The sequence below is a fragment of the Peromyscus maniculatus genome, chromosome 1 (assembly GCF_049852395.1).
Source record: "Peromyscus maniculatus bairdii isolate BWxNUB_F1_BW_parent chromosome 1, HU_Pman_BW_mat_3.1, whole genome shotgun sequence".
NCBI classification, from domain to species: domain Eukaryota; kingdom Metazoa; phylum Chordata; class Mammalia; order Rodentia; family Cricetidae; genus Peromyscus; species Peromyscus maniculatus.
The window spans coordinates 191,589,520-191,602,420 of NC_134852.1; the positions used below are offsets into that span (position 1 = coordinate 191,589,520).

The 12,901-nt window shown below is 38.6% G+C and overlaps 1 pseudogene across 1 annotated transcript in view; it reads right to left on the reverse strand.

Moving 5' to 3' along the window:
- Positions 1-4,896: 4,896 nt before the first annotated feature.
- The window catches only part of LOC102908747 (cytochrome P450 2C27-like), a 31,482-nt pseudogene continuing 23,477 nt past the window's right edge, over positions 4,897-12,901 (reverse strand). The window contains exons 8-9 of the transcript XR_013048350.1: positions 6,883-7,024; positions 4,897-5,417 (exon numbers count right to left, since the gene is read on the reverse strand). The product of XR_013048350.1 is annotated as a cytochrome P450 2C27-like (transcript). The remainder of the gene's footprint in view (positions 5,418-6,882; positions 7,025-12,901) is intronic.

The window sequence follows — 12,901 nt, forward strand, 5'->3', positions numbered from 1 at the left end:
AGAGTTAATGTCCCTGTTTTGGTGTTTCCTGTGAACACAAAGTAGGGATAGTGAATATTGTTTTTGCTTTCTGTTTCAAACTTAAGAGTTAATCAGTAATTAATGTGTCTGTCTTGTCAATTCAAAGTTCTACATGTTTGACTAAGGAAATGGTTCAATTGATAAAGTGTGTTCTGTGGAAACAGGAGGAATCCAATTTGATACCCACAACCCGTGTTAAAAAGGCAGGGCTTGCTTCTCTGGAGCTGTGGGTTGTAGTCTGGTTATCTTTTGCTTTGCATCTAGTATTCACTTATGAGTGAGTACATACCATGTTTGTCCTTCTGAGTCTGGGTTACCTCACTCAGGAGGATATATTCTAGTTCAATCCATTTGTCTGCAAATTTCATTTCTCTTCAGTGTTTCTATATCCTGATTGAATTACAATTTCAAATCCCCAATTGTATTCACCAGGCTTCTGCTTGAATTTTCATGGATATCACCCTGGTGTTTTTTTTTTTTTTTTTTTTTTTTTTAATCAATACCTCTCTAAGTTCATGGAGCATCTTATTTTTGTCTTTTTTAAACTCGAATTTTTTTTGTTGATGTATTTTATGTATAAGAGTGCTTTGTCAGTGTGAACACCTACATACCAAAAAAAAAAAAATCAGATCCCATTGTAGATGGTTGTGAGCCACCATGTAGCTTCTGGCGATTGAACTCAGGATCTGTAGAAGAGCAGAACAGTCAGTGCTCTTATCCATGGAGTCATCTTTCCAGCTCCTTCTTGATTTTTTTTTAATGAAATACAAGAGTCTTCTTTTAAATTCTGTGTCCTGGGGTTCATCTTAGGTAATCCTCTTTGGCAAACAGTTCTATAGGACTGGTGGATTCTGTAGAGGAAATACTGCCTTTATCTATCTTATTGTTTGTATTTTTGCAGTATGATCTGAGCATGTTGACTTCTTTTGTTAGTTCTACATCTGATATGGACAGAGCAGGTTTGGATTAAATACAGGATGTGTGGGGTAGGGTGGGCCTAAAGGTTGGAAATAACTTAGATGGAAATATAAAGATAAGCTGATGTAAGCCTGGCAATGGTGGCACATGCCTTTAATCCCAGCACTTGGGAGGCAAAACCAGGCAGATCTCTGTGAGTTTGAGGCCAGGCTGGGCTAAAGAGTGAGTTCCAGGAAAGGCACCAAAGCACACAAAGCTACCCTGTCTCAAAAAAACCCAAAAAAGAAAAAACAAAGCAAACAAAAAAAGATCAGCTGATATGAAGAAAATCTTTTCTTGTCCAAGTTCAGTGTTAAGGTGTAGATCGGGGGTTCTAGAGTGTGTATGCAGAAGATGATCAGGCTGAAGTACCCTGTTCAACACTGGAGCAAGATATGCAGGATATGGTTGAACATGGAGGCTGGAAAGGCTCAAGGGGCCTCTAGGTTGAGGGCAGTTGAAGAGTGTGTTTTGACCAGTGCCTGAAAGTTTGGATTCACACATAAGGAGTGTCTATACTAAATCAGGATACATGGTTTCAGAAGTGTGCAGACATGCCCAGCTTTCATGTGGATGCTGGGAATCTGAACTCAGGTCTTTATTCTTGTGCCATAAGTGCTTTCAATTGTTGAACTGTCTACCTAGTTCAGTAATAAACATAAAATAATTCATGAAAGTTAAGAATATAATGATATATGAAAATGGGCATATTAACCAAAGACACATTATAACTATGACAAAATTTATGATTTTTATATGCATATATACATAAATATACATGTGATATAAAAGGAATAGAAAGGGTAAACAATGTGAAAGCCAGTCAAGAAATACCACAAATGCATAATAAAACACAGATATAAAGATCAGAGACAAAATGAGGAATAATAGTTGAGGCCCACAAAATATTCAGGAGGATTGCTTTATATTAAAGGAAATGTGATATGCAGCTGAAGAGGCTCACTACCAGTAAATGAATAATTTTACAATGAATTTTTTTTGTTACAAAGTGTGGAGAAGACCATATTTTAAGATATCATGGGGGAATCCATATTACAAATGATGGGTCAAGATTCAGTAGGTTGTCTTATTCCCCCAAATCAACATAACACATTATAACTCATTTAAAAATGCCTGAAGACAATTTCTCATAAAATTGGTAATCAATCTACCTCAAGACCCAGCCAAACCACTCTTGAGCATATTCCCAAGGAATGCTCAATCATACCACAAGGACACATGCTCAGCTATTTTCATAGCAGCATTATTTGTAATAGCCAGAACCTGGAAACAACCTAGATGCCCTTCAACTGAAGAATGGATAAAGAAAAAGTGGTACATATACACAATGGAGTACTACTCAGCACAGAAAAACAATGACATCAGGAGGTTTGCTGGCAAATGGATGGAACTAGAAAATATCATCCTGGGTCAGGTAACCCAGACTTAGAAGGACAAACATGGTATGTACTCACTCATAAGTGAATACCAGATATAAAGCAAAGGATAATCAGACAACAACCCACAGCTCCAGAGAAGCTAACTAACAAGGAAGACCCAAAGAAGGACACATGGATCACCCCGGGAAAGGGAGATAGATGAGATCTCCATGAGTGAAATGGGGATGAGGGGTGGGCAATGGAGTATAGGGGACAAGGGATGAGAACATAAAAGAATGGGATGATTGAACTGGAATAGGGATGGAGGGGGGAAATCAATGAAAGAGATAACATGATAGAGGGAGATATCATGGGAATACAGAGAAATCCAGGGCTAGGGAAATTGTCAGAAATCCCCAAGGATGATACTAGCTTGGGCTACTAGAAATAGTGGAGAGTTTGCCTGAACTGAACTGGCTTACTACAGTGATCAGACTGGTGAATACCCTAACTGTCATCACAGAGCTTTTCTCCAAAGACTGATGGATGCAGATGCAGAGATCCACAGCCAAACACTAGAAAGAGCTCTAGGAGTCAAGTCAAAGAGAGAGAAGAGGGATTCTATGAGCAAGTGCATCAAGATCATGATGGGGAAACCTGCAGAGACGACCAAACCAAACTAGAGAGAACTCATGAAAGTTGGATCAATGGCTGTGGAGCCTACATGGGACTGGACTAGGCCCTCTGCATGGCGAGACAGTTGTGTAGCTTGATCTGCTTGGGGGCCCCCTGACGGTAGGATCAGAATCCATCACTGGTGCATGAGGGGGCTTTTTGGAGTCCACTACCTATGCTAGGATACCTCATGAAGCCTTAAGGCAGGGGGAAGGCTTGAACTTGCTTCTATTAGATGGGAGGCCTTGCCTTCTTGTGGGTGGAAGTGAAGGGTGGTTTGGGAAGGGGAGGCAGAGGGGGTAGCAGGAGGGAAGAGGGGGATCTTGGATTGGTGTGTAAAATAAATGAAAAATTTTACTTAATAAAAAATAAAAAATGCCTGAAGAATAGCAAAATAAATTATTTTCACTCTAGAAATATATGCTCAGCAAACTCAAGATAAATAATAAAAACAATGTCAAGAAAATCACTTCTTTAATTGCTAATTTTTCTTAAGAGACAGAACTAATATGATAGATAGGTAGAAGCATAGATTGATAGACAGACATAGGAAAGAGAGACAAAATACATAGATATATGAAAGAGATAATAGATAGACATATAGACAGTAGAAAGATGAGAGATAATTTATCAAAGCAATTGGTTCACCTGGTCTTAGAACTGAGATTTTCCCCTGTAATCTGACTGCATTAGGAATATTCAGGAAAACAGATGGCATGTCTGAATCTAAGTTTAGAGGCCTGAGAATAGTGGAGTAAAGTGTGTAGTATATCTTTACTAGAAAAATACACAACTTTATAGAATAGAAATTTTAGCTCATTTTTAAAGAGCCACATTTTGTACCACACGAATCTGTATATAGATTGAATAACATGTCTGAATATATTCTTATGCACTAATGCATGTGCAAACATCTCTGTACTAGGCCCCAAGGTAAGAACTTAGCAATGCCAGACAAAGTAGCTCCTTTGAGACTAAGACAGAAGGAGATAAGCAATAATGTTACTTCTCAGTTGATTATTTGTAATGCAGTGGGAAGGGAATGTAGCATCTAGAAATTATAGAAATGTGACCTTTCCTGGCACCAAAATTCTTTTGGGAAGAGAAAAGACACATATAGAGCATATGATTAGCAATAGAAAATCAAAATGCATGCTTAGGTCTAACCCGAGAACATCAAATCAAAAGCATGTTTAAAATTTTACCTTTTATTGACAATAGCAACAAAGCAGGGCATGATCTGACCCTGCATGTGTATTTGTCCCTGTGACTTGTCCTCTACAGGGTGGAGCTATTCCTGGACACTGTTTATTTGTTTCAAACACAAATACTTCCAGTGACTTTAAGTGATGCTCAGCCAAAAAGCTTTGGTACCACCTTCCTCTTCACCTTCTGTTATACATATGTGAATGTGGGTATGTAAATGTATGTACATAATCCATTGCATGTATGTGAGAGAATGTATGTACATATACATACACGTATGTGGAAGTCAGAGGTGGACCTTGGGTATTATTTCTTAGGAGATGACCAGCTTGTTTTTTGAGATAGTGTTTCCCACCAGGACACATGTCTCACTAATTAGGCTGGGTTGGGTGTCCAGCAAGCTCTCAGGATCTCCTGTTCTATCTTCTCAGTGTTAGTATAACAAGCACACGCCACAATGCCTGGTCATTATATACATACCACAGACTGGATTTAGATCTTCAGGTTTGTGTGGCAAGTACTTTACTGAATGAAATATCTCTCTAGTACCCTAGCTTGAATTCTCTATGCTTCACGACATGTAGACCAGCATGATGTGTTGGCAACTCTGTTTACTTTCATTTTTTACCTGAATTGTAAGCAAGTCTAATAACAGGTATGCAAATCAAATATATTTATTATTGAAAACATGCAGAAGAAAAATGACCATGAATTATCTTACTATATTAGTTATTTTACAGTGAAGTTCTAGTTTAACTCAAGACCAGATACACATTAGCACAAGGGATAATAACACTGTTGCAGAGAATAGAAAATAGCAATATATTTGTGCAGTGACTCCAGAAATTGCAAAATGGTTGACAGGTGTTTCCTGAGTCTTGACAGAATACATGAAAGGGAAGGAAAGACTCCTTGTCCCTGATCAGAAGGAGGTGGATGAAGGTGTAGAGGTGATTGCAGAAAACAATACAGCCTGAGCCAGAAAGTCTGATCTTCTTTAGACAGGAATGAAGCAGATCTTGTAAGGGGGTGGCAGAGAGGCTAATCCACTGGCCACTGGGGTAATACTGATGTCCTTAGTGTGAAGCAGTGATTTCAGCTTAAAGTTCTGTAAAATGGTGGTCAGGAATAGAAACAGCTCCATGCGTGCCAGGCCCTCTCCTGCACAAATCCGTTTTCCTAGGGGGAAGAAAGTCAAGGAAGATTACTATTCTCATATGTAAATGTGAGCATCATTGTACTTGTACCTGACATAGGAGACTATTAATGAAGGGTATGTTATTGAGTGGGTGTGTAGATGGATGGCTGCATGAACTGACACTAATAAGGTAAAAATTAGTTGTGGTTATTCACATGTGTAATCAGAATGCCTAGGAGACTGAGGAAGAGGGATTATGTGTTCATTATCACAAATAAAAAAGCCAGGGACAGAAACTGCATATCCAAATGCAGCATACATACTGCAGGTATGAACTCAATATCCATTGTTCTCATCATGAATGAGAAGCAATGGAGTTTCCAATAATTTTTGTAGAATGTACTGCCACATCTACAATGTCTCCATCATCTCATGATGATCTTGAAGTTCTTGGAATTCTGAACTGAGTAAAAATGCTCTGATCTAATGGTTCATGAACTTCTTTTAAGGATACATGATTTCTTCTAATTCTCCATTTCTAATTCCTTTTGAGGCAGCTAGGAAGTCATTTACTAGAATGTTGCTCTATTTTTGCCTTAATATATAAGGTTTGATATATATAGATATATCCTGATTTACTCCCAAAACCCAGACATCTGTTGGTCTTTCTCATTGCCCTAGTCAAACTGAAATATGACAGGTATTGTTCATTCATGTGTTTACCAAGTGCACTTACGGTTCTTTGATAATTTTATGTATTTTTGGAGACTTGTAATTGCAGACTTGACCATGGAGGTGAGTGACACAGCAAAAAAGACCTGAATGTAAGTTATGATATCTCCATTTTCATGGTGAGAGAAGTGTAAATGAAGTTTTCTTTCTTTGGTACTTCTGTGATGTAGCTAAAGGGAGATTAAACACACTCTACTCTTTAGCTTTTTCAGTTTTGAACAATGGATGAACAAAGACTCAGTTTCATAGCCTGACAGGGAAGAAATATCTTTATCACGACAGTGCATGGACACTGAGAGTCATACTCCTGATCATTACAAATCTACTGGCCATCAGGGTGTCCCTTGTAGTTGGAAGGTTTCCTGTGTCCTGCCTGATCTCAAAGCTGCTCAGACCCAAATATACACACAGAGGCTTATGTTATTTTCAAACTAGGGCCACAGCAGACTTCTTGTAGCTAGCTCTCATATCTTAAATTAACCCATAATTCTTATCTGTGTTTTGCCATGCGACTTGGTCCCTTTTCTCAGTTCTGCCTTGTCATCTTGATTCCTCTGTGTATAGCTGGAGACTTTTGACTCAGCTTTCCTCTTCCCAGAATTCTCCTTGTCTGCTTATACTTCCTGACTGGCTACTGGCCAATCAGCATTTTATTTATCAACCATTCAGAACAACACACATTCACAGCATACAGAAAGACATTCCACAGCAGCCACTGTGTAAGTCTCCACAGATTCTCATGCCACTGGAGCCATGGAAATGAGTTTCTATTACCTGTTGAGAAAGGCATGAAGTAGTCACTTTTCTTAAAGTTTCCATTCCCATCTAGAAAGTGTCCAGGGTCAAATACCTCTGGGTTGGGGAATTCCTTGCTGTCATGCAGCACTGATGACAGTGATGTTATCACCGTTGTTCCCTATAACAACCCACAGAGAGAAATTGAGTTACAAAGAAATCATAGAGCTAAAACACATTAAGAAAATAACCTAGTTAATTCTCTGCTCCATAGTGAAGTTTAAGTACAAAGATCATCAGGGATATTTCAACACACAGAGCAGGTAATCAGCATGGAGGAGGTCGAGGCAAGGCACAGTGGTGTGGCTAAAGTTTCATCCAGTGGTAGTTCACATGAGTACTTGGAATAAACCTTCCTAGGCTCTTCTTCCTTTCCTTCAGATTGGACTCATGCTTCTCTGACTACTGGCTGCTCTAGCTTATCACATCTATCTACATAGCATTCATATGAGTCAGGTTCCAGATGGAATAATTCATTGAGTTTTTTTAATAGAATGGGAGTCAGTTCATTGAGTACAATAGGGAAGATTTGTAAAGACAAATGCCACTCCTTTTTTCCATTTACAGAATCTATTTATCTCTGTATTTATATAAGGAAGTAAATGCAGGGATATGTGCCAGAGTAGAGGTATGTAGTCTTGCATGTAATCGATCTATCTATATGAATGCACAGACACAAAGACAGAAATACATATTTGTATATGTGCCAGAAAACCAGGATAAGGACTCTTTGGGAGAAGGAAAGGAAGGAATGGAATGGGAAGGAGAGGGCAAAAAAAATAAAATTTAACAAAATAAAATGAGGGTAAGATGATCTGTTGGCAGTTAAATCAACAAATCTTCTGAAGATACATAGAAACTGCTGGGAGCTGGTGCTGGCAAGTTCTCTTTAACTAGTACACAAACTAACCTCATATCCTTTCAAAGTTTTTAGGAATGTGCTTTACAAAGCTCTTACAAGGATGACCCACATATTATAATGTAGCTTAACTCATTATGTTTAAAGTTTTAAAGCTAAGAAGAATATTATTGACATATGTAAATTGTGTGAAAATTAAGAGTTCGTGTTAATAGGTATTGAACATATTATATTCATAACCAAATGTTTTCACGCTGCCCATGACTGCTTCTCTGCTACAATGGCAGAGTTTCTGAAGGGACAGCACAATCCCCTTGGCCCAGAAAGTCTTAAATCTACCAGAACAATAATGGCAATATCATTGTTTCCTTCTTATCCTATCAGTGGCTCCAGTCTGCTCAAAGAAATCACTTATCCTAGCCGAGGAATGTTCTGTATACTGTGAATGTGTTGCTATGATTGATTAATAAATAAAACACTGATTGGCCAGTGGCTGGGCAGGAAGTATAGGCAGGACAAAGAGAGAGGAGAAGGCTGGGAAGTGGAAGGCCTTGAAAAGCATGATGTAAGATACTGGTAAGCCTTGAGCCATGTGGCAAGGTATAGATTTATAGAAATGGGTTAATTTAAGATATAAGAACTAGATAGCAAGAAGCCTTCCACAGCCGTACAGTTTATATGTAATATAAATCTCTTTGTGTTTGCTTGGGTCCAAGAGGCCGTGGGACTGGCGGGTGAGAGAGATTTGCCCTGACCATGGACCAGGCAGGACCACGAAAATGCCCGCTACAAATGGTGCCCAATGTCTCAAGGTTCCACCTGAAACCTGAAAATACTTAATAACCAGTTGTAAAAAGAGCCAGAAACACGTCTCATGTAGATGGCGACATGATGTAACATGAGGGCTTCAGCTACTCTATGGCAGGTTCACAGCATATAGGCTTGACCTAGACCTATTCCTACCGAGTTACACAGAGGTTTCTGTAAGCCATGCAACATGGTGTGTGGTCGATATAGCCTTTGCTAGTACAAAAAAAAAAAAAAAAAAAAAAAAAAAAGGAGGTTTCTGGGCTACACGCTGTTTTGATAGAAGCATAGACCCACTGCTTCTGAGAGTTGATGGCTCCCAGAGCTGGCAGTAAAGGTACTACCACCATGTTGGGAAGATGGGGGTGGGCGGAGCCAGCAGCCACAGTGGCCATTTCAGTCTTACAAATGCAGTTTACCATTGCAATTTATAGTAATAGATTCACAATAAGACAGATTCAAATGGGGTAAACCTCTGAACAGTTTACAATATGTGTAAAAATGTACGTAGGCTTGGAAGAGAAAAGAAAAGTAATATAGACAGTTATATTAAAGAAACAGAAAGTTTTAGAAAATAAAGTCTTTAAAGAGAAAGTAAAAGTAATATGAAAAATAAGCCATGTAAAGATGGATATTACACAGAGAATCTGGACTGTGTTGTCTTTGATATTCTTAACTGCAGAAAGACATTTGATTGTAAACCTGTTGAATTAAGCCAATTTGTATATTTTAAAAATACCTTGACTTCAAAATTTAGATCTAAAGATATGTTGCTTTGGAAAGGAAGCTCTTCTTTTGTTTCCACAGAAAGCAAGAGGCTACGGATTTGTTCCAGATTAAGATACATCAGGGTTGACCAGCCAAGACCCCCTGAAAGGTCTCCAGTGACACCATGGCCCAGATGATCCAACATCCAGAATGGTTTCAAGGCATCTGGCCCAGACAATACAGCTTCATGGACTACCCCATAATCCTAAAATTTTCTTTATCTCCCCATAAGAATATAGTGCCCTCATCCAGCAGGAAGTAGTATGAGAAGCTATGCCCAAATTCCCAAATATACCAAGCTGACTTTGGAGATGGAATTGGCTCACTCATTCTCTAAACCTAAGCATATTACTAAAACAAAAGGTTGAGAGAGTCTTCTGTCCCATATCAGAAGAACCCTCTGGTGTGTTACAGAGAAAAACCAATGTTTTTTTTTTTTTATTTAAAACAGGTTAATTTATCAGTACAATATCTTTCTAAAAGAAGAAAGGGGGATATGATATAGATATAATAGGATGAAAGGGTAGATTATTGAATCTACTTTTAAAGAGCAACTTTAAAATGTTTAAAATGTTTTACATTGCTATAGATTTTAGTTTATTGATACAAGTTTAAACTTAATTTTGTTATACTGTATTTCTATTCTCATTTGAGGTATTATGTTTATGTAACTCATTTAGATTGTAATGGATAATTAAGAAATACAGATTAATAATTAGGCTTCTATGATAGTCAAACTTATAGTCATGTTAGTTTTCTAGGTGTACATAGATAAAATTCAATTAGGTAGGTAATCTTCAAACCCTTCAAAGACCAACAGAATATGGCATTTAAAATATTTTAAAAATTTAGACTTTCTGGATAGTGAGATATGTCTGCTCCTGGTAGCACCGATTTACTCCAGAGAGGAGGATGGGCATCGAAGACACTCTATATGGAGTTTATCTTCTTCTTGGGAAAAATAGCCATTTGGACAAGAAACTGTTCTTGCCTGGACTGCTTGAAAAAAATATATCAACTGGACATGCAGGACCCATAGGAAGGTGACCATTGAACTTTGCTTGGCAAAATGGTCCTTCAAGTTCCTGCTTCACAGAGGAAACTGCCAAACATTCTACAGAACACAGAGAGAAGTGATTGAGAGGCTCTAGGCCTGTGGGCTAAGGACAGATGCCTCAACTTTACACATGAACTTTGGATGACTGTCCAGGCTTCCAGCTGTCTTTGTCTCTCGCAAGACTCCTAAAAGTTGCTTGTGTCCTTCTCCCGTTTCTTAGGTCATATTATATCCTTCTGAGGTCTTTGATGTAGTTGAAGACTAGATAGTTATAATTTCCTTAGTTAAGATAAAAGATAAGTTAGATATGAAACCTTAGACTCACAAATATGATAAATAGGATATCTTCATTAATGGCCAAATACAAATAGACTAGATAATAAATAGATTAGATATTATACCTGTAATTCTTGCTTGATAATTGTTTTGTTATATGTAATTTTACTATGTTAAAGTTAAAACCTTCTTTTTTGAAAAAAGAAAAGGGGAAGTACTGTGGATGAGTGATTAATAAATAAAACACTGATTGACCAGTAGCCAGGCAGGAAATATAGGCAGGACAAAGAAGGAGGAGAATTATGGGAAGTGGAAGGCTGGGGCAGGTAGATGCTGCTAGCCACCATGATGAGAAGCAACATGTAAAGATATTGGTAAGCCATGAGCCACATGGCTACTTATAGATTAATAGAAATAGGCGTTGTGTTCTTAAAAGTACTTCCTGCTGTCTGGGGTGAAGGCATGTTTTGGCAATCCTGAAAAAAATGTTTTTGGGTTAGTTGCCAAGTCCTGGGAGAGTTAGCTGTATCTTTTTTCCAGTCTCTGCATAATGGGAAAGTGCAGGGCTTGTCTCAAGCTCTTGCTCATGTAGTCTGTGAGGCTAGTTCATCTCAGCTACCCATCTCAAACTTGTCTTGAGCAGTTTGTAGCCCAAAGAAGATCACTGAGTGGTGTTTGTCAGCTTAGTGGTATTATCATCATCCTGATGGAATCGCCATTGCAGGGATCTCAGCTAGCCATCTTGAAATTGTCCCAAGCAGTTTGTAGTTCAAAGCTGATCTTCAGGTGGTGTTTACACTGTGGTTTGGAGCGATATCAATTGTATCTGTGGCAATATCGTGTCTCACAGTCAGTCCTTAGTTTGCAATACAACAGGTTCCATTCCTCTTGATCAAGATATTTTTTGCTTTCCAATCTCTGGTACTAATAATCTGCACGTGAAGATGGGCAAGACACCTTGCTGTCGACAGAGTCAGTTTGAACATCCCTTGCACTGTAACTGTGTATTTATTCAAGTAATCAAGAGGTCCATGCTCATGGTAATCAGACACCAGTCACAGCTGAGTCCATGTGCCATTGTCTTTGTTGTCTGCTGCTATAAATCCTAGGATGTTTTCATGGTGTGACATCACAGTCTGATAAATCTCTGCCTCTCAGAAACACAAATGTTCTTCCCTAGAAGAGAATATTTTCACAGCAATTTCTTCTCCCTGCCACTTGCTTCACCAAACTCCAAACCGACCTTTGCCAATGCATTGTAATACAATGGTCCTGGCAATTGTTCTCTGAGCAAGCAGAGGTAAACCCTTCATCCCCAGTAGCAGCATCCCTGCTGTCACCAACACAATGAGAAGCAGCTGGCAATTCAGAGCAGCAGCTGCAGCCTCCATGGTCCTGCTGTCACCCTTTGTGGCCCAGCCTGGTCCCAGCTGCAGCTTCTCCTCAAAAAACCTCCCAGGCTGGCCTTGAACTTGGCATCCTCCTACCTCCACCTCCTTCAGCAAATCCTACCTGAGTGTACCACCACAACCAGCTGTGTGCAGCTTGGGCCTGAGCTAGGGACTACAAGGCCACAGGCAAGCGGCTTTTTTGTGAATTTGTGCCACAAAGCAATGTGAGATAGAGAAAATACAATGTACATATGTGTTTATAACATATACAGTCAGTGATCAAAGGGTAAACAATACATAAAACCATTTAATGGGTGCACAGAACAATCTTAAAAATAATGTACAGATTTTTGTGAATAAAAGTCATCTCAAAGTAAATTTCTATGTTCCTGGGTCATGCTCACACATAATTGACTCCACAATAAAGTATCTCTTATACCATTAAGACAATCAGGCCAAAAATTTTCATCTGAGCTACACAACTATCAGTGTATTCTGAAAACATCTAACTTTATAGGGAGATATTAAAGTTACAATCCTTCATCCTAATCAGAAAGGAGATAAGTGATGTCCATTGCACCTGGGTCTATTCATCATCATGCTGCAATTCATCAAAATGAAGAGAAACTATGACCACAGGAATATGAAGAGTACATAGAAAAGTATTAGTCCACATAACAACTTCAAATTCCACATACATTAAAAGATAACTCATTAGAAATAACAAAATTCACATGTCTAGATAAAAGTAAGACCAATGAAATGATTGCATCAATTATTTCCATTAAGCAGATGGAAAGAATAGTAGAGGCACTAGAGAATTAATAACAAAGATATTCA